We start from the raw sequence: 20,651 nt of genomic DNA on the forward strand, positions 1-20,651 counted from the left end.
ATAATAATACTTAGATTGATATTCCCATTAAATTAAAAATGTTAAATATCAAATATTACATATGTACATTTAAGTTTTTATGTTGGATCCACTCTCATACTGTATGTAGAAGGTAGGTAAGAATGTAGAGGGTAGGTAAAGACCAAGAAGCCCAATATTTACCCAAAGAAATCCAAGCCAATAATTGCAGTAAACCAAACAAACGATCCAAATTCCGTTTGCAATCCTACCCAATCTATATATACCGATGTTACCGTTGATATGACATCTCCATTTCTTGATACGAAATTTTATTTTGTCTTGGCAACGAAAACAGAGCAGTTTTACCAGCTATGGATTCGAAGAAATGGAGCGTAGATGATATGGAAAAATTAAGCGTCGAACAAACGTGGGATGTTTTAAATAACATTATGCAGAAGTTAATAAGCACCCTGGAAGAAGGAAGTCTCGAAAAGAGAAAATTCTGGTCCGTAGACGATTACGTGCTTGTTTATTCGATTCAGTATAATCATGCTGGCCGAAGTGGTTGGGCAAAACGAATCGACAATTTCAAGCAAATATATAAGAGATACAAGCAGACACTTCTAATTTACTTCAATTCAAGGGTTTTGCCAGCTTTAAGGGAAAAGCAAGGCGAGGCCGTGGTGAGAGAGTTTGTCAGACGTTGGAGAATTCACAAGGAGATGGTCCCAATCCTATCAACCATGTTCAGTTTTTCGGAAAAGATGCTTTTGAAAAGAAAGGAAATAAAGCGTTCAGTTTCAGAAGTTGCAGAGAAGTATTTTCGGAAGTTTGTGTTCGGTGAAATGCGGATCCATGTAAGGGATGCCGTGATTACTCTGATTCGTGAAGACCGCCGGGGATTGCAGGTCGATCGCACTTTATTGGAAGGAGTTTTGGGTATTTTTGTAGATATTGGAATGGATGTATATGCGAATGAAATTGAAGTGCCCTTGTTGGAAGATACTAAAGATTTCTATGTTCAAAGAGCTGGTTCATGGAGTTTAGGGGAGAATTCAGGTATGGATTATCTGTTGAAGGCTGGGGAATGTATGCAACGTGAGGAGGAAATAGCTGCCCATTATTTGCACAGGAGTAGGGAGAAGTTGTTGGAGATGGTACCAAATGAACTCCTTTCAGGTTACAAGACCCAACTTCTTGAAAATCTGGGTCCTTCTTGTTGTGCCCTTCTTAGGAGTGACAACAAACATGATCTTTCAAAGCTTTACAGTCTGTTTTGTAGAGTACCTGAAGGTCTGGAAACAATGGTAAATGCTTTCAAAGAGCATGTAATTAGAGACTGCACTCCACTAGTTATGAGGGATCTGGATGCTATAACTGATAAGGCAGGGAGAAGGGATACAGGTAGCATGCAAGAAGAAGTTGCATTTGTAAATACAGTTATGGAATTGCATGACAAGTTTGTGGAGGACATTATCCATGTCTTTCGTCACAATGCTCTTTTGCATAAAGCTTTAAATGAAACATTTGTAGAAATCTGTAATAAAAGAGTGGCAGGAAACACCAGTGAAGAATTCCTGGCCTTGCTCTGTGACATGGTACTTAGAAAGGGTGGCAGTAGTAAAAGATTAAGATCCGATGAGATTGAGGGTATTCTAGAGAATGTCATTAAATTTCTGAAATATGTGAATGATAAAGATCTCTTTGGGAAATTCTATAGAAGAAAGCTAGCTGGTCGACCACTGTATCATAAAAGTACCGATAATGCTCGTGAGCTGAACATGTTGTTAAAACTAAAGCAGCATATTGGTAATCAATTGACATCAAAGATGGAGAGTATGGTTAAAGATATGTTACAAGCAGAGGTGAACCAAGCTAGCTTTAAGGCATACCTGACTAATAATCCAAATATCCATCCTGGAATAAACTTGGATGTCAGAGTATTGAATTTCACATTTTGGCCCCCTTTCAAATCTTCTGAACCTAGGTTGCCCTTGGAGATGATTAAATGTGTGAACACATTCAAAGAGTTTTATTCTACATACACTCAACATCGACAGCTTACATGGCTATATTCGACAGGGACCTGTAATGTCATTGGCAAGTTTCAAGCTGAGCAAATAGAAATGGTAGTAACACCTTACTATGCACTTTTATTGTTATTGTTTAACAGCTCCCAAAAGTTGAGTTATTTAGACATCAAAGCTGGACTGAATTTGAGAGATGAGGATCTTGTGAGGCTGCTACATTCTATTCTATTTGCCAAGTACAAAATTTTGCTCAAGGAGCCTGATACAAAAGAAATATCTCTCAGCGATACTTTTGAAATCAATTACAGTTTTACAAATAGAAAAGAGAAGATTAAGATCCTACTACCAACCGAAGATAAAAAAGAGAAAAAAAAGGTCATTCAGAATGTTGATATGAACAGATATCACGAAATTTGTGCCTTAATAGTCCGCATCATGAAGAGCAAAAAGTCTTTGCATTATGAACAACTAATGAACGAATGCAACGAGCAACATGGAGGGATGTTCGAGATAAATGTAAAAGTATTTAAAAGAAGTATTGAAAATTTGATTACAAGGGATTACTTAGAGAGATAAGCAAAATTTCAATATATTAAAATATATTCCTTGAAAAGAAGTCAATTGGGATCATCTCTAGTGGTGGTGAAGAACTATTATCATCCTCTCCATCCAGGTTCAAATTTTTGCTAGTGATATGCTGAGCTTCGATATTTTGATTATTATTGTTGTAAAGTGAGTATAACTGTGGAATATTATTGTTGTATTGAGTATAACTATGGACTGAGGTTTAATGTCTTGATGATTATTGTTGTAAATTATTGTCATGAGTATAACTGTGGACTGAGGTTTAATGTCTTGATGATTATTGTTGTGAATTATTGTTGTAAAGTGAGTATAACTGCATTTTTGCTAGTGACATGTTGAGCTTTGATATTTTGATTATTATTGTTGTAAAGTGAGTATAACTGTGGACTATTGTTGTTGTATTGAGTATAACTATGGACTGAGGTTTAATGTCTTGATGATTATTGTTGTGAGTATAACTGTGGACTGAGGTTTAATGTCTTGATGATTATTGTTGTGAATTATTGTTGTATTATAACTGCATTTTTGCTAGTGACATGTTGAGGTTTGATATTTTGATTATTATTGTTGCAAAGTGAGTATAAACGTGGACTATTATTGTTGTATTGAGCATAACTATGGACTGAGGTTTAATGTCTTGATGATTATTGTTGTGAGTATAACTGTGGACTGAGGTTTAATGTCTTGATGATTATTGTTGTGAATTATTGTTGTAAAGTGAGTATAACTATGGACAGAGATTGAGAAAGACGCTGATTATATTTGTATTGGTTTATCTATTTTTATTAGAGAATAAAGCATTATTTTCTATTTATATGATTGGTATGATTCATCATTACTTTAATACATATTCTCATTAATTGATTGAAAATAGATATGAATGGATGAATAGGTGTAAGGTTCAGTACATGCAATGTTAATTGGCCAATTTAAGATGGTTAATGAACCATGTAAAACATAGACAAATGTAAAGGTTGAATGAGACAAGAAAAAAGAACTAAATGAAAAAAATAGAATTAATAGAATTAGAGAGGAGAGAAATGATGAGGAAAGACTTCCCCTTAACCTATGTGCTCTCCCTATTTCCTCTTCACCTTTATGCTCAATGAGTATTTTGATCAAGACGGGAAGAGGCATAAAAACTCTAAGAGTAATGTAACCACTATTGCCAATCCTCCATTTGAAGCTGGTTTACCTATTTTGGTTTCCACATGCTTTTCTCTTCTAGGCCTGCACAAACATCAATTTATTGAGCCAACTCCATGCCTTTTCATAATTGGACTGGAACCAGACATCTTTGTCAGTACCAAGCTCGTGAGTGTTATTTGCAGTTAGTTGTTTTGAAGGATGTGCTCAGAATGTTTGACAAAATATGCAATAGAGGTGGAAATATTTTTATATCGAGTATGATGATCAAAGAGAATGCTAGAAATGAGTTCTGTGGGGAAGCCCTTGAGCTTTTATTACCAAATGCAAGGAGCAAGAATCAATGCAAATAATTTCACCTTTCCCTTTGTACTAAATGCTTGTGTAGGCTTATAGGCTATGCAAGAGGGACAGAAGATTCTTAGTCACATATTTAGAAGTGGGCGTGAACGGAATTTCTTTTTGGAGGATTGTCTGGTAGATATGTATGCCAGACATATCTATCAAGGGGATGCTGCAGATTCAACTATTATATATAAATTTGGCAGCTATCAAAAGGTTCAAGCAAATATTATTGGCAGTGTTTCTGAGCTTTATATGAATGAACAAAAAGATTCAAAGGAGAGAACAGGGGCTAAGAAAAAAAGAAATGGAACATCTTATTAGTGAAACTTTCAGCCTTAAATACAATATCAATTTTCCTGTTCAAATTTAAAGATGAGTTGTTTCCTGCCCTAGAAACTGTGGTGGGCAGTCTTTACTTAGTTAAGATTCTCTAAACTGTAGTATCCTACTTTGCGGTAAGTTAAATAATTCAAGTCTTGACCAAGTATATTTAAGCAATTGAAAATCTTTAATACCTTACCTTTCCTTTCACGTCTATGCGTACCCGATCTTGTTATATTTACTTACTATTCATTGGGTTGTGGAGCGCACAAGTTGTCATGTCAATTCTATCTTCATCCTTTCTCCAAAATAATAAGACTGGAATATCGTATCACAGGTTTGAGTGACCTCCATTAGGTGCTAATTTGTTGTTTCCCAAAAAGATTTCCCTTACTCCCGCGGGTTGTTTATTGGGTTGTGAAACGCACAAGTTGTCATGTCAATTCTATCTTTATCCTTTCTCCAAAATAATAGGACTGGAATATCGTATCACAAGTTTGAGTGACCTCTATTAGGTGCTAATTTCTTGTTTCCCAACAAGATTTCCCTTACTCCCGCCGATTGTTTACGATGGCCTTAGGAGACACTACTCGGAAACTACATACACCATGAACTTAGCCAATTAGACTTATATTGGTTCATAATCAAACATGAAATTTTGCCACTTCAGTGAACCAGTTATTATTATTGCTGTTAAGTTTATGGAATATTAAAAAGGTCTTATTTCCATGACTTTTAATTCTCAACTTTTCAAGCCGATTAGGTCCATGAGTTGAACCTAAGGCTCTGATACCACTTGTCATGTACCTTGATTGCTCATTAGTTAGGATTTTTTTTTTGTCGACTTACTTTAAAGGATAAAGATAGGGGTATATTATTCTTTATTCAATAATACTAGCAATTTCCCCAAAAGGTGCAAAGAGAGGCCGATAGGTTTTTTAAATTGGATAAATGATATAAAATGGAAAAATGGTACAAGGAACGCATTTGTAGATATGTATGTCATATGCCATATGTATTGGCAACTTTAAATTTTATATAGATATTGTAAAAGATGATATCTTAGTTTTATGGATTTTTACTATATATAATAAAGTGTATATATTTATCATTTATTTCTTTTACAATTATACTCGTTATATTGACCAGATATTATGCCTCTTTTACAACATTTCTTAAATAAATAAATAAATATAAATATAAATAATAAAAAAATGAAGTTAATCAATGCCCAAATAAATTATCTCCTTGTTGACTCCACAGATGTTATTTATATCATGCATGTATACTAACCTCCACAGATATTATTTATATCATGCATGTGTACTAAAGAGACTAACAATGGATGCATTAGGAGTTACTCATCTGTATGGGCAGCCTATGTATCTTATGATTTGGATGTTAAGTTGTTTATACAAGCCATCAAAGCACCGAAAACCTGTAGTTCATCATGAAATTTTTAATTGCACAAAGATCGTCAAGGAGGTTGACCTTCTCTCTTACATATTCTCCCTCTTCTTGTTGGCCCTAAGCATGTTACCTACCTCAATGCACTTGTGTACTTATCTTTGCAAAGGTTGCATCAGAAGAGAATTCCCCATAATATATATGGGGAACATGTGTATCTTATGAACGGTATGTTTGTGTTAAAGATTATGTATACAAACCATTGAGGCCAAGTAATAGGAAGATGCAACAGGCTATTGAGCAATTTTAAACTAGGAAACCCAAACCTAGATCCTTTAAAACGATGAAGTCCAAGCTTTTAATTTTCTGGTTATGCTCTAACAATTTTCCTCATCTTAGATGGCACATATATTAAAAGATGTTGACATACTATGTAAAATATTTGTTGAAGATATTAACTCTTACTCTTAGTATTTGATATTCCTCATCATATATATTGTAATATCTATGTAAGTAGTTTGTATTATTTAGGAGATTGTTAATTAGTTGTATTTAAAAAGTATGGTCCTAAGATAGCTCTTAGATTAGTGTGTGGTTGAGATTTTTTCTTAAACTATCTAGATTGTCTAGCTAAGATAATCTATCTTGCGGCCTAACTTCATGTGATATTGTGTGTAATAATAATATACAGAATAATAGTTTTGGGTGTGCTATAATTCTGTGTCAACAACAAATGTTTAAATAAATGAAGAATTCAAGAAGTTAGCTCATAAAGAATTCAAGGGATTAGCTCAATGGATTCAAGGTTGTTAATGTTATTAGGTAGTTGGCTAATTCCTTGCCAGCAAGTGCAAGGTTCAAAAGTGTACTAATAATCTACCCTGCTAGTTTATTAAGAATTAATTCAAGGGATTAGCTCAATGGATTCAAGGTTGTTAATGTTATTAGGTAGTTGGCTAATTCCTTGCCAGCAAGTGCAAGGTTCAAAAGTGTACTAATAATCTACCCTGCTAGTTTATTAAGAATTTGTTAGGGATGTCATCCAAGCACATTCCCACAATCCCAACCCTCCTCGTCAAAGGCCATAGAAAATTCTGGGTTCACTCTTCTGTAGTATTCTAGGAAAACACTCCAAGGTGCACTCCCAGGAACACTTCACTTCCAGAACTTTTCTGGAAGGACTACCCCCTCTTTGGTCTAGGCCTCTGGCAACAACGAACCAAAAACCCAGAAATCAAGTCCAACTACAACGTTTATTTTAAGCTGCATAGCAGAGCCAGAGTCAATTGCTAGATGCTATCAACTGATATAAACCCAACATTACTTCATATGTTTAGAAATAACTAAGATATAGAGTTCACCATATATATGGATAATCCTGTAATCAGGTATTACGCCCACTCGTTGCACCATTCAATTATTTTATCTTCACTCATTTAATATTTTAAAGCTTTTCAATCAAGCACTGAGCAAGTTAAGAACTGTAGAGTTCTTGTGTGGGATGCGGCGAGGTAAAGCTGTTTGACCTTCTGGAGAAAGGGGCTTAACACGTCCCACATTAATAAATTACTTTATTATTTTATCCTTTAATATGCATGATAGTTTCCAACCATGAACAAAATATATTGAAGGAGATTGGACACTGGGCACTATCTCTCCATGGCCTTCTGGAACTTAAAAATTTTCTATCTCCACATTGAATTATTTGCTCCAATTCTACTTTCTGCAATCTTCAGGATCTTCACGACTTTCACAGAAGATACATAAAGTTGCCTATAAGTTGAAGCTGACATTACAGGTCAAGGTATATCTTCTGTTTCATGTTATAGTTTTTTTGGAAAAAATGAAGAATTGCTTGCTTTGACAGTAATATTCCTGGAAATGTTTATATTCAGGCAACACAGTGGTGTATCGAACAGAGGAATATCAGGTAAATCAGCCATCTAAATACAACAGAACGCTTAAGCAGAATCTTACTACAAAGCTTATTATTATCCAAACTAATTAAAATTCAAAGTTTAAGAAAAGGTGTTTCTTGCCATGTAAAAAGCAGCAGAATCTTACTACAAAGCTTATTATTATCCAAACTAATTAAAATTCAAAGTTTAAGAAAAGGTGTTTCTTGCCATGTAAAAAGCATTCTAGTATTCTTTGTAATTATCCTGTATAGTTGAACCCTGCAGTCAACCAATCCCCAATAGCATTTCTAGATAACTGTTCCCATTTTGTTTGTCTTTTACCAGACAATTAGTCTACAGGAGACATGTTTTCCTTTTCCTTTCAGCCTGTGTACGGAACTAAATACTAAGATTGCTATGTTTCAAAGCTACAATCTCGTGTACATTTGAATTTCCTTTAAATGAAAACTATAACTATTTCGTATAATTTTATAATGTAGCACCAGAAGTATATTCAGATATGCAATCACAAGATATTTTGTCAATAGCATTTGCAATACTGATGATATTGAAAGCATGTGACATGGGTTTAGATACTGACGATATCGAAAGCATGTGACATGGGTTTAGATACAGTACAATATAATGGCAACATTAGCATGAACACGGGTGGGACTACTGCAAATTGATCCCAAACACCAAAACTCCAGAGGCCGTAGTTGGTGATGGGACTTGCTTTCATATTGCTTGTATCCTCCTACACTACGGGTGTATGGGTGATGCCTCCAGAGATTTGAACACAGGTGGGACTACTGCAAATCGATTTCAAACACCAAAACTCCAGAGGCCGGAGTTGGTGATGGTACTTACTTTCATATTGCTTGTATCCTCCTTCGAAATCTATATTTAAAATCATAAAGTTGACTTCACCACAATAAAAATGATTCTATATAAAAACTTTGTACTGCTTTGCTATCTTTTGCAGTCATATGCTTTCAACAAATCCCACAGAGGGTTAAATTTGTAAAAGCAATGCACAGTTTACACCCTCCCATACAAAAGGACAAAATCTAATTACATAGAAAGTAACAACCTTTCTTTCATTTTTCTGTACATAAAAATAATACGCATGCATCGCCAGAATGCCACTGAAATCACCAAATTTCAACCAGAAATTCAGATCTGCTGACTGCTAATTTTGAACAACGCTAGGAACTGCAAGCCAACTTGCCACCTGTAAAACTGTCACTCTGAAACAATGCGTAGAATTATTGAATATTTTTTCTGTGAAACAACCTATGACACAAACGTTTTTGAGGTAATGTTATGGAACTCACAAGAAATACAATGCTATTCATATTTAGAACCCGTTACTCAAAACTTGACGGTCTTCATGTCATGGTGAAGAGTTTGCCCCTCAGAGTTCCTGATCAAGTTAGTGAAAAATCCTAGTGCTGCGCTCTGGGGCTCCCTTGTCTTGGTTCCCGTAAGTACTGAAGAAGTGTCATGGCCTGAATATGATAAAATCAGATATTTTTTGTAAAAATGTCATAACTACAAAAGTTCAGACATATATATATATATATATATATATATATAGAGAGAGAGAGAGAGAGAGATCATGCTAAATCAAGGCATAGAAGCTCAAATCTCTACTTTAAACTTTTAGATGCTTATTATTCCAGAATATTTAAATATGTGAAGAACATTAAATCAAGCCTTACAAAAAGATGATATATTCAAAACGTTAGTAGTGAGGAGTTCAATGACCAGAAGAAAAGTTTATAAAAGTGTGTGCATCAGAATACTCGTCTTTTCTGATTTTATGAACATACAATCATATTTGCAGAGATAAAACAATTGTATCATATGATTGCAAATGTGCAGATCAAACAAGTACAAATTTCACACAATATGCAACTTATTTGACCAATTTTTTGAGCAATAAAGGGTCAACCCTAATTGCATGTCTTATATCATAAGTACTTTTAGAAATTCTCTCTTTTTCCAACAGAAAAATCTCAAACAATGGCTGCAGGGACTTTCATCAAGGACTATCTTTGGATTTGTGCTGAGGTTGGGAAGGTAAAATACCAGTTGGGCCAAATTATAATCATGTGTGAATGAATTTCATGCACGTGTAACTCTAGTGAAAGGATTTATTTAAAAGAGATATTCAGAACATGAATGAAACAATTTGACATGTAAAAGGCTTGTGGCATACATGGTTCAGCAGCAAAGCTATATGATTACCAAGTTGAAACAAATGACAACGTGGATAATCCAGGTGGTATGAGTGACTTCCATGATGTGCTCCTAAAATCCTTGAATACAAGAATGCTTAGACAAAGAGGTGAGGATCATCCAGCATATTTCTTTCCCACCCACTTGTCTTCATTATTTCTTATTGGCTGTTGAAACCTGGCAAAAGGTAGACCATAGAAACTTACGGGCAGGTTCAAGACAGCTATAATATAAGAGTTCACTCTGCCACAAACATGCCCATATTAAGAACAAGTGATCTTGATACAGAATGAGATAAACATGTTGCCGCACACACACAAAAAATGTTTTAATGGTGAAAATAACAGAGATAATTTTCAAATACCAGGAAGGAACAACATGATGAATAGAGGGTATTTCTGGAACCTTCAGTTATATGTTATCAATATTATAATTCAGGTCAATGGGGTAGTGCGTCTGAGAATCAGCAGTGAAGATGGAGGCATGTCAGTCCACCCACCATGGATCAATTCACCCCTAAGACACAAATAAGTGGGTTGGTGTTAATTTTAGGTATGTTCTATGCTTAGAGAAATTTATTTCAATTTTCACAGTTAGTTCAATATCTTTTCCAGATTAGCAATCACATCAGCATTAAAGTAAACTACAGATAGAACATAAACATAAATCGCAGAAGACAAGCCAAGACAAGAGGACACAAGATAAGGCACTAGCCAGGGAAAAACCCCAATGTGGGGAAACCCTTGATCAATTCTTCGAGAGAGAGAGAGAGATAGTATGGTTACAACAGAAGTCCACACTTTTAGATAAGAGCATAGATCATCTCTAAGAAGATGATACATGAGATCAGTTGAAGACATGTTGCTTCAACTGATTCTCCAAGGTGACTCCTTCACCTATCGTTGAGTTGCATTTCGTCATCATGCTGCACCTCACCGCGCTGCGCCACGTTGCACCCATCATCACTATGCTGCATCTCATCATGCTTCATTAATCATTGCTATACCCATCAGTGTACTGTATTATGTGCCATTGCTACACCATGTTGCCATCCTAACCTATATGTTGTTTGCACCTTGCTTGCTTCTTGTCCCTTCCATGTTGCTTGGGAGCGGGAGCGGGAGCGTGGAACGGGAGCGGGAGCAGGAGCAGGAGCGGGAGCGGGGAACGGGAGCGGGAGCGGGAGCGGGAGCGTGGAACGGGAGCGAAAACGGGAGCGGGAGCGACCATTTTCAGAAGCTCCCGGTTTGGGAGCGAATCCGGGAGCGATTTTTTAAAAATATATATATTTTTTAATTTTTGATACATATATGTCAACAAAAACATGTAGAATGATGAATTAGACATAAAAAACATAACAACCAAAAAAAAAAAAAAAACATAGATTGATCATTGAACCATATCACATCAATCATCTAAAAATTATAATCGTCATCAACCATGTCCACAAGTTAGTAAAATACATATTACAACTGCAACATATTGAGTCTCGTGAATCATGATTCATCAAATTCAATCTTAAAGTTTCAACTTCAAGCTTTCAAAATTGAAAATTCAATAACATTTATCATCATTGATCACCAAAGTTGTACTTGTAAGCTAAGTTTAACCATTACAAGAAGTAATATCTAAGATATTTCTAAGTCCTAACTTCTAACTGTTAACATGATAAGAAATGTTATAAATTTTATAAAATGAAACATGAATAATGAAATGAAATGAAACAACTTTAGTCTTTCACGAAGCATCATATTCATAATTCACGTCATTACCAATGAGTTATAATTGCTAAGGCCCAACTTCAAACTTCAAATTTTCATTGTCACAGTGATATATTGTTTACAAAAAATATCATTATGATATGAAAGAGTCAAGAGTCAAGAGTCAAGGACTCAAAACTCAACAGTTATGAAAACTAAAGTCTAATAGAAACTAAAAAAGACAAGTAAACTGTAAATCTACATGTGGCCCTTGCCACGAGAGTCTCTAAGAGTATAAGCAGGTCGTGGTGGTCTTCTAGGAGTCTCCCGCACAGACTGACGACCAGAACTAGAACCTCGATGGAGGTGGCGACAGCAAAGGAACAAGACTCGGACCTCAAGCACTGCTACTGGATGGTGGAGATGGAGGTGGAGGTGGCATGGCTGCTGCAGCTGCTTCATCTTCATCCCTTACAAGTTCCTCTTCTAGTTCTTCAATATGTACAATGCCATCCTCTGGGTGATTGTCCCAAATTTTATATGTGGGATCCTCATAAGCCCAATCACAGTAATGACTCAACAACCTCAAGTTGTAGTGCACATAAACCAAGTTTTCTGCTCTGTTTTCATTTAGTTTGTTTCTTTTCACATTATGTATGTAGTTGTAGGTGTTCCAACACCTCTCTGCAGAAGAAGTATTTACAACCTGTGAAAGATCTTTTTTTGCCAATTTTGGCAAGAGTCCGTGGCCGCCATATGTTTCCCACCATGTGAGAGTATCAAATCTATCTCTGTCATCCATTGCATGGAAGTTACCATACAAACCAGTGCCACTGAAGTATCTGCCTATTTCAAAGCGCACAGCTGCACATTCCTCCCTGACAGGTACCAAATTTTCTAATGCTTCCAAATATCCTTTAGTTACCTCTGGATCTAAATGGGGTTTGGTCCTAACCCTACCCCCTGTTGCAGGTTGGCCCAACCAAGATATAGAGTAGTATTTTGGCATAAGGATATACGCCAAGCAATGTAGTGGAAGATTAAGTCTATTCCACCGTTCACACACACAATCATGAATCAGTTTGTACAAGTTGGGATCTCTGTTATGAACAATATCTTTTATTTCCCCCAACATGGTATCCATCTGCTCATACACCTCTCCAATCACTGGTTTGTCTGTATCTGCAAACCGAATCATGTGATAAATGGGCTTGGTGAAATCCAATACTTGCCTCACACTTGTCCAAAACTGACCATCAAGAGCAGCCTCCTCCACCATTTCAAAACCTCCCATGTCAGCTGCATTTGTAGCCCTTTCCTTTAATACCTTCCAATCTGGACTTGATACCATGCTAGCCAATGCCTCTCTTACCTTCAAAAGGCGCCTGAAGGTGAGGTAATAGCTACCAAATCTGCTCTTCACAATCTTCAACGACTCCAATCTCGAGTGACTACGGAAAAGGCCATGGGTATTGCTATGATTTGTAATAAATTTTATCATTTGTTTGCCTTTCTTGTACAAATCACCAATCCATTGGTATTGTTCATTTTTTTTCTTGACAATATCATGCAACAGAAGGTTCAATGTGTGAACCAAACATCCAGACCAAAATATGTTGGGGTATTTATCCTCAATAATCGCTCTCGTTGCCTTACAATTAGGAGCATTATCAGTGATGACTTGGATGACATTATATGCGCCAATACGCTCAATTGTTTCAAGTAATGCTTCTGCAATGTTGATGGCGGTCTTGAACTTGTCTGAGTAATCATGTGCAGTTAGAAAGATGGGACCACTAACAGACACAGCAAGAACACTTATCAATGGCTTGCCTTTTACATTTGTCCATCCATCAGATACAATGGACACCCCATGGTCAGTCCAAGAACTTGTCATTCTATTCAAAGAATGTGATATTTTTGCTTTTTCATGATCAAGGCCAACGGTTCTTGCCTTGTCATACCTAGGGATCTTGTATCCTTTAGGGGCATCATTTATGGCAAAAACCATTTCGTGCCAATAAGGTGAGCGAAAAACATTGAATGGTATCCCACATGCATAGAGAAACCTGTAAACCTTTGAATTCACATCATTCTTACAACCCTCATCAAGGAAATCTGATATGGTTCTACGCCTTAAAGATGATGACCTTGTGCCTCCATATCCACTGCCTTGGGAGGATGTTGAAGGAGTTCTTTGTGATTGTGAGCTTGGTTCAAAGAAACCCCTTGATTTTTTTGACCTGTATTGGGCTTCCTCCTCTTCCCTTATGTATTTGGTTCTATCCACTACTGACACCGCTGTACAAGTTTTCATTCCTATTTGTTTGTCTCCATCCCATGGCCTTTTCCCACAGAGGTGTCTTCTAGCACGGGTGTATGAACCTGTGTAATCAGTGTTGCAATGGGGGCAATGAAATTTAGTGGTTCCACCCCCTCTCCCTGTTTCAGCCCTGTTAACATACTTCCACAATGGAGTTTGGTCTTGTTTAGTTTTTTGAGGGTCATGTTCACCCTCCTCCAGCTCCTCCTCACCGGGGTTTTCACCAATTTGACTTTCTCCAGCTTCTTCATCCCCCTCTTCAGTTTGGCCCCTCCATTTCCTACTCTCCAGCACCATAATAACCATAAAAGGGACCAAGAAGAGGAAAATGCCAAGAAATATAGCCAGGTCCATGGTATTTGATGTTTGTAGGGTTTTGATTCTTGAATCTGCAAATTAATTTAATTTATTGGAATTAATTAATTTAATTTATTAATTTAATTTAAATTCATGATTTTCAAACTCAATAAACTAAATTAAATTAACTAAATTACTACCTAACTAAATTAAACTAACTAAACTAACTAAATTACTAAGTTACTTACCTCTGCAGGCTTGCTCCTCGCTTCTCCTTGCTCCTTTGCTCTTGCTCTTGCTCAATGAAGTGATAATGAAATTTTTTTAGGCCCATTGGGCTTTTAAAACAAATTAAAAAAAAAAAAAAAAATTAAAATTGGATTTTTTTTGGCGTCCGCGGATTTTTTTTCCGTCGGATCGCTCCCGGCACCCGTCGAAACGCTCCCAGAGTGATTTTTTAATACTCAGGAGCGATCGGGAGCAATCGCTCCCCGATCGCTCCCAGGCGTTAAAAATCGCTCCGAGAGCGACGGAGCGATCGCTCCCTACAGCGCTCCCGAAAATGGCAGGGAGCGCAAATTTTTTTTCGAGAGCACGCTCCCGAGCCGCTCCCGCCCGGAGCGCAATTCGGGAGCGGGTTCGGGGGGGGGCGCTCCTCCACAACTATGTGTCCCTTACTTGCTTGTTGTCCCTAGCATGTTTGTTGTCATTAGCATGCTTGTTGTTGCATGCTAGTTGTCCCTTGCATGCTAGCTGTAACATTGCATGCTTGGTGTATTTGCTGCTACGTACCATACAATTGTCCCAATGTTAGTTAGTTGTCCCTTGCATGCTGCTCTCCTTCTGAGACAGATGCTCCAGCAATTTCAGCAGTTCCGGCTGTTCCCGGCAGCTCTGGCTATTCAGGCCGTTCTGGCTTTTTCGGCAGTTCCGACAGTTCCAGCTTTTCTGACAGTTCCAGCTTTTCTGGCTTTTCTAGCTTTTCTGGCTTTTGAGCATTTCCAGCTTTTCGGCTATTCCCGGCAATTCCAACTGTTCCCAACAGTGCCCGGCAGTTCCAGCTGTTCCCGACAGTTCCAGCCGTTCCAGCTTTTCCAGTAGTCCCGGCTTTTCCGGCTTTTCCGACAGTTCCGGCTTTTCCGGCCTTTCCTGGCAATTCCGACTTTTCCCGACAGTTCCGGCTTCTGCCCTTTGGATTAGGGCAGCATTATCCCTTAAGATCTCTCCTCTTACTAAAACCCAAAGACAAGTAGAGAGGAAGAGATCCCAAGTGCGTTGAAATGACTTGAAGGCCACCTCTATTTATACTAAAACATTGAGCACACGTGGGGTTTATTTGGTTGCTGGCCGACCTTGACGAATTGTCCCATAACACAAATAAATTCATCTCCATGAATACTTATCGGAATCAGATGATCTTTAGATCAATCCTACACCTCTCGATGAGAGGGATCCAAGAAAAACTATCAGCTTTCATTACTAAGATGACCCACATGGAGTTTGGCCCTAGTTGCCAATCTTAACAGTTGGGGACAAGGGCATGTCCTAGGTGACTTTAACAGGCAGCTTAGAAAAACAGGGAGTGCTTGTTTTAAATGATTTGCTCTTCAAGGGTTGTTTTGCCCAGATAATTCAGGAAGCCATAAACACAACAAAACCTTCACAATTAAGCTAAGGTTATATCATTTTTTTGTAAAAACTTCTGTGATTTCCCCTCAGTGCTCGTGTTTCAACTGAAAACACTAAAGTGGATAGACATTTCAAACTTCAACCTAGTGAAGAATAGCCAAATGTGACCACCATCACTAGAGCACACATTTTAGGGCTGGCTTCTGACTAGCAAATTTATTAAGTATTTATTTGAGAAAGAGCTCATCTTGGATACCTTTTACAAATAAATAAGTGTAGAGAGAGAAAGAGAGAGAGAGAGAGAGCAAATTCAAATGGAACAAGATTTCCCAATAAAGCTTCAACAAATTAAAAATAGCATTCACATACATATCATTTTCTATGATTCCTTATTTAAATCAGCCATTTGTTGTTGTCAATAATTAGAAAAAATGTGTTTTTGCACTCTTAGAACTCCATGTCCGCTGTGGCAACTTTTATTTGTCTATTAAACTGTTGAAACAAGATATATATAATCTCAAGATTCTCAATCTGTGCTACTGGGCTGGTTTCATGGTAGGCAGACCAGTAGCACAGAGAACTATCACATGTAAAGCTCTATTTCGGTAATAAAATGGCGAACCTTACACAAAAAAATAATTAGTAAAACTATAATAGGAGCAACCATCATGCAAAAGATAAAAGTATTTACATATGATAGAAAAAAAGGCAAAAATTGGCCTTGTCGATTTGAGGTAGCATCGGATGTGCTCTAGCCACGAAAACTGGTGGAGAGGCTAAGTATTTACATATGATAGAAAAAAAGGCAAAAATTGGCCTTGTCGATTTGAGGTAGCATCGGATATGCTCTAGCCACGAAAACTGGTGGAGAGGCTAAGGCACATGATATCTCCAATCCCCAGAAAGGGTTTGGGCAGATTCTAAACAGTGTGGGAGATATTAAAATAATTAATATTTTTAATGGAGTCCCTAAGTCTAAACTTGGGGAAAATAAAATATTAATGTGAATTAATATAAAATTGTGTTAGAATGGTCCAAAAGTCATGGATCAAGCCAAAATTAATCTTAGCCACTGATTAGGGACTTAATCTCGGTCGTTGATCTGTCAACGAGAAAAGAATAAGAGGAGGCTTGAGGGTCACTTGGAGAACACATTGAAGGAGACCAATTAGTTCAATTTCTGAAGCGGGGTTAGCTAAGAAATTGAACCAGTGGTCTGGTGAGCAGTCAAGAGGGCAAAAGCCGGAACTGCTAGGAACAGTTGGAACTGTCGGGAATTGCCAGAACAGCAGGGAATGTTGACGCACAAGGCAGAAGCCAGAACTGCCGGGAACTACCGGAACAGCTGGGAAAGCTGACACAAAGGGCAGAAGTCGGAACTGCCGAAAACAGCCGAAACTGCCCAAAACTACCGGAACTACTGGGAAAGCTGACACAGAGGGCAAAAGTCGAAACTGCGGAAACTGTCGGGAACTGTCAGGAAAGCTAACGTAATGGGCAGAAGAGGTGATGCAGAAATAGTCGGGGTTAGACAGTCTTGTGCCGAATCAGCCATAATTCTGCCAGGTGAAGTGAGGTAAAACTCACTCAGATTTTCCGCCAATATTTTCTCTGTAAAGGATTGTTGAATGAGCATCCTAGATTTGTATTCAGATATTTCTCCTACTTAATAATAAAATTCTCCCTTGCTGCACCGATTTTCCCACATTGGGTTTTTCCGGGCACTGCGTCCAAAATATCTGTGTCAATGTGTTGATTCTTGTGCATATGTTTGTTTCTGTATTACAGTGTGATATCTGCAGCTATATTTATTTTAATGTTCACTGAAGTAATTTCATAAATAACTTATTGAGGAATATGTAGTAAAAGTAAATCAGTTGCTGCAGTGATAGAATTTTCACAGGCCTATGTATCAGCAATCTGTGTTTGCAATCTTACATGCAATAAAAAAGAGAAAGCATTTTCTTGGTGCATGTTCACGATAGAAACAAATCATTGCAGCTCCAACATGTTTGGTCACACAAACTTACCATTTAAAAAAATGAAAAAGATATTAGAACTATGCAATGGATAAGATTTGCAGTCATGCATGCTAGAAGGCAAATCACATGTCCAATGCCCTTTCTAAACTCTCTTTCGTCATTTACATGCAATTCTCCCAGCTATGCGAACTCAAACTTACCATGGAAAAAAATGAAAAAAAAAAACATTAGAACTATGCAATGGATAAGATTTGCAATTTTGCAGTCATGCATGCTAGAAAGTAAGGCAGATCACATGTCTGATGCTCGTCCTAGGCTCTCTTTCATCATTTACATGCAATTTTTCCAGCTATGCCAACTCAAGCTAGGAAACTGTTATAGTATGGAAAACATAAAAAACAAGAAAAAACATCATAGCAATGCAAGAGAATAGTGTCATTTGGAATTAGGTGCAGAGTATAATACACGTTGATACAAACACCCAGAATTAAGAGACAATCTTGAAAGAAGGAAAATCCCCAACAATTTATCACATAGGCAAATTTGATATATGAAGGCACTTCCATTGGACGAAGATCAAGATTCAAAACTGAAATCAAACTTGCCAGTTCAAAATTCTGTCATATCAAGAACAAGCTTGAAACATTTCAAATTCTCCTCTTTTCAATTTTCTTATTTAGTCACAGTAATACCGGGAACCTTATAAGCATAAGATGTTTTAAATCATGCATTCCCACAACTTGTTAGGAAGTGCTTCCTGTTGTTTGTGAGGCAGAACTGTTTGGTTAGTTGTAGTGTGCGATCCCAACGCAATTGAAATAAAAAATTAAGTTGGAATTGAATCTATTTGGAGTGTAATCTTGTGTGCTTTAGTATTGTTTCCTAAATTTAGCCTGTGTAAGGTTATGCAGCAAATATCATTCAAGTTTAAGTTTTCAGGAAAGCTGCTACCCCACAAATACCTGAAGGCTCTATAATATACCCATAAGACCAATGCAAATAAAAATGAAAGCAGCTTACAAACAGGTTGCAGACATCAGTTCATTGGTGGAGGCCAATTTATAATCATTTGAGCCAAATAAACGATAGCTTTAGCTTCTGTATTTAAGAGTGTTGGAAAGCAACTCATCATACTTTTTGTTTTGCCCACGTTGTGCCTAACTGTGACAATGCAACCAGAGGAGGTATCGCCCCTTCTACGCTATGTTAGTTAAATCTCTTGCGTGTCAAGAAGCTAACTTCAGGTATAAGATCTGATTTGCCTCTGATGGAGTGGATTAAGAAATTTATTCAACTATTTGTTAAAACCCGAGTTGTTTCCCTAACAACATTGTGATGACTCGGGAAGGCCTCAATCTGGGCACCATTTTTTTCTAGCAGATTCCACTTACGGAACTTTATTTAAAGGATATTGAAAGGAGATCTGATTTTCTGATGGCTTTGCAGGCGGTCTGTTGCCCACGTCCCTTGTTCAAGCACTTCTTCTTGCAATTGGTAATATGGAAGGAGGGCATTCGTCATTGCTCATTGCATCTAAATCTCTCGAGTTGGTCTGGAATCAAATGAGATGTGGCTGTAGTTTTATGAAAGGAGTGGGGATGCACAAATTGGTTAACATGGGTTTGTTTGAAACAGTAACAGAGCGAACTGATTTTAACGAGTGCGGCAGGCCTTCGTTTGCCATGATATTCGCAGACATGTGGAGGCCCAAGTATCATTGTGGTGGGAAGTAGCCATTAAGAATGGGTACTGCTCCTAGCGCAGTGAACAGTTAATGGAGTCACCCACAGCACCGATGGCAAGGCCGCAATAGATCCAGATATCGCTGACGGTTTCACAAGGCAGTGTGCTTCCCCATAGGCATTGGGAGGGTCCTGTTTCTCAAAACAGGGAGTTTTCTCTACTGAAACATGTTCACTGCTTTCTGACTCACTTTGGACTTTGAAATCCCGAGCAATTTCTATAGCAGTAGAAACACTTGGCTTATTTGAAATCATTGTGTCCCTCCGACTGAAAAGACTGAAGATCCTTAGGGCCAAGTTGATAAGGCCAATTATAGTTCTAGCTAATGCCAAGTGAATTTGGCTTCCTGAATCCTGAGATTTGAAACTTTTTCCCAATTTCCTGGAACTCTTCAAACACCCTAAAGCTTATAAACAGAGAGCTTGGTGAACAAGAGGAGAAAAAGGTTGTGAAGAGATGAAAGAAGAACAGACAGAGCTTCAGGGGCAAAGACTGCAACTAAGGTAGAGGCCATGAAAACAAGCATGATGGAAAGCTTAATGCATTCTCCGCGTAGAGATTTCTCATCTCCATCCCCTACGCGGTGTTGCTTATCTGCCTCCTTCAGGCAAGGCCCTAAGGCGGCTTGGAGATTCGAACTGCAGACCTCGCCCCAAGGCATTTTAAGATCTTCAGAAATGCAACTACTAAGAGGCTCCGATATTGCCAGTGCATTGTTGTCTGCACTGAGCTTTTTAGCCATTGCGTGGATATGGTCACTGTGACAGGGTGGGCTGGAGATCATCCCTTGGGTGTTGAGCACTCAACGGGTCAGTTTTAGTTTTCCAGATCACAACATGGGCTCTGCAAACCCCAACTTGCAGTTGTGACCTGCAACGGAGCCCGTGTTTTGTTCCAGATTTGCGAGCAGGGTATTGAGAGTATGCATGAAGGGATCATCGATTTGGAATTGGCAGTAAAGATTGTGCCATTGGTGATCCCTGTCATTGACAGAGTCTCAGTCGTGCAACATAAAACTCATATTCAGTGCCATAAACTCA

The 20,651-nt window shown here is 37.8% G+C and overlaps 1 protein-coding gene and 1 pseudogene across 1 annotated transcript in view; one reads left to right on the forward strand and one right to left on the reverse strand.

Annotated features, from left to right (window-relative positions):
* The first annotated feature begins 332 nt into the window (after positions 1-332).
* Positions 333-19,601, forward strand: LOC149220381 (cullin-1 pseudogene; annotated as a pseudogene).
* Positions 9,075-20,651, reverse strand: part of LOC149220382 (protein MOS2-like) — a 34,971-nt gene continuing 23,394 nt past the window's right edge. The window contains exon 2 of the mRNA XM_089384778.1: positions 9,075-9,204. The gene's annotated coding sequence lies outside the window, so the exon portion shown is untranslated. The remainder of the gene's footprint in view (positions 9,205-20,651) is intronic.

Source organism: Pinus tabuliformis, chromosome Q (assembly GCF_031772625.1).
Source record: "Pinus tabuliformis cultivar Carrire ecotype Pingquan chromosome Q, CPIR1, whole genome shotgun sequence".
NCBI classification, from domain to species: domain Eukaryota; kingdom Viridiplantae; phylum Streptophyta; class Pinopsida; order Pinales; family Pinaceae; genus Pinus; species Pinus tabuliformis.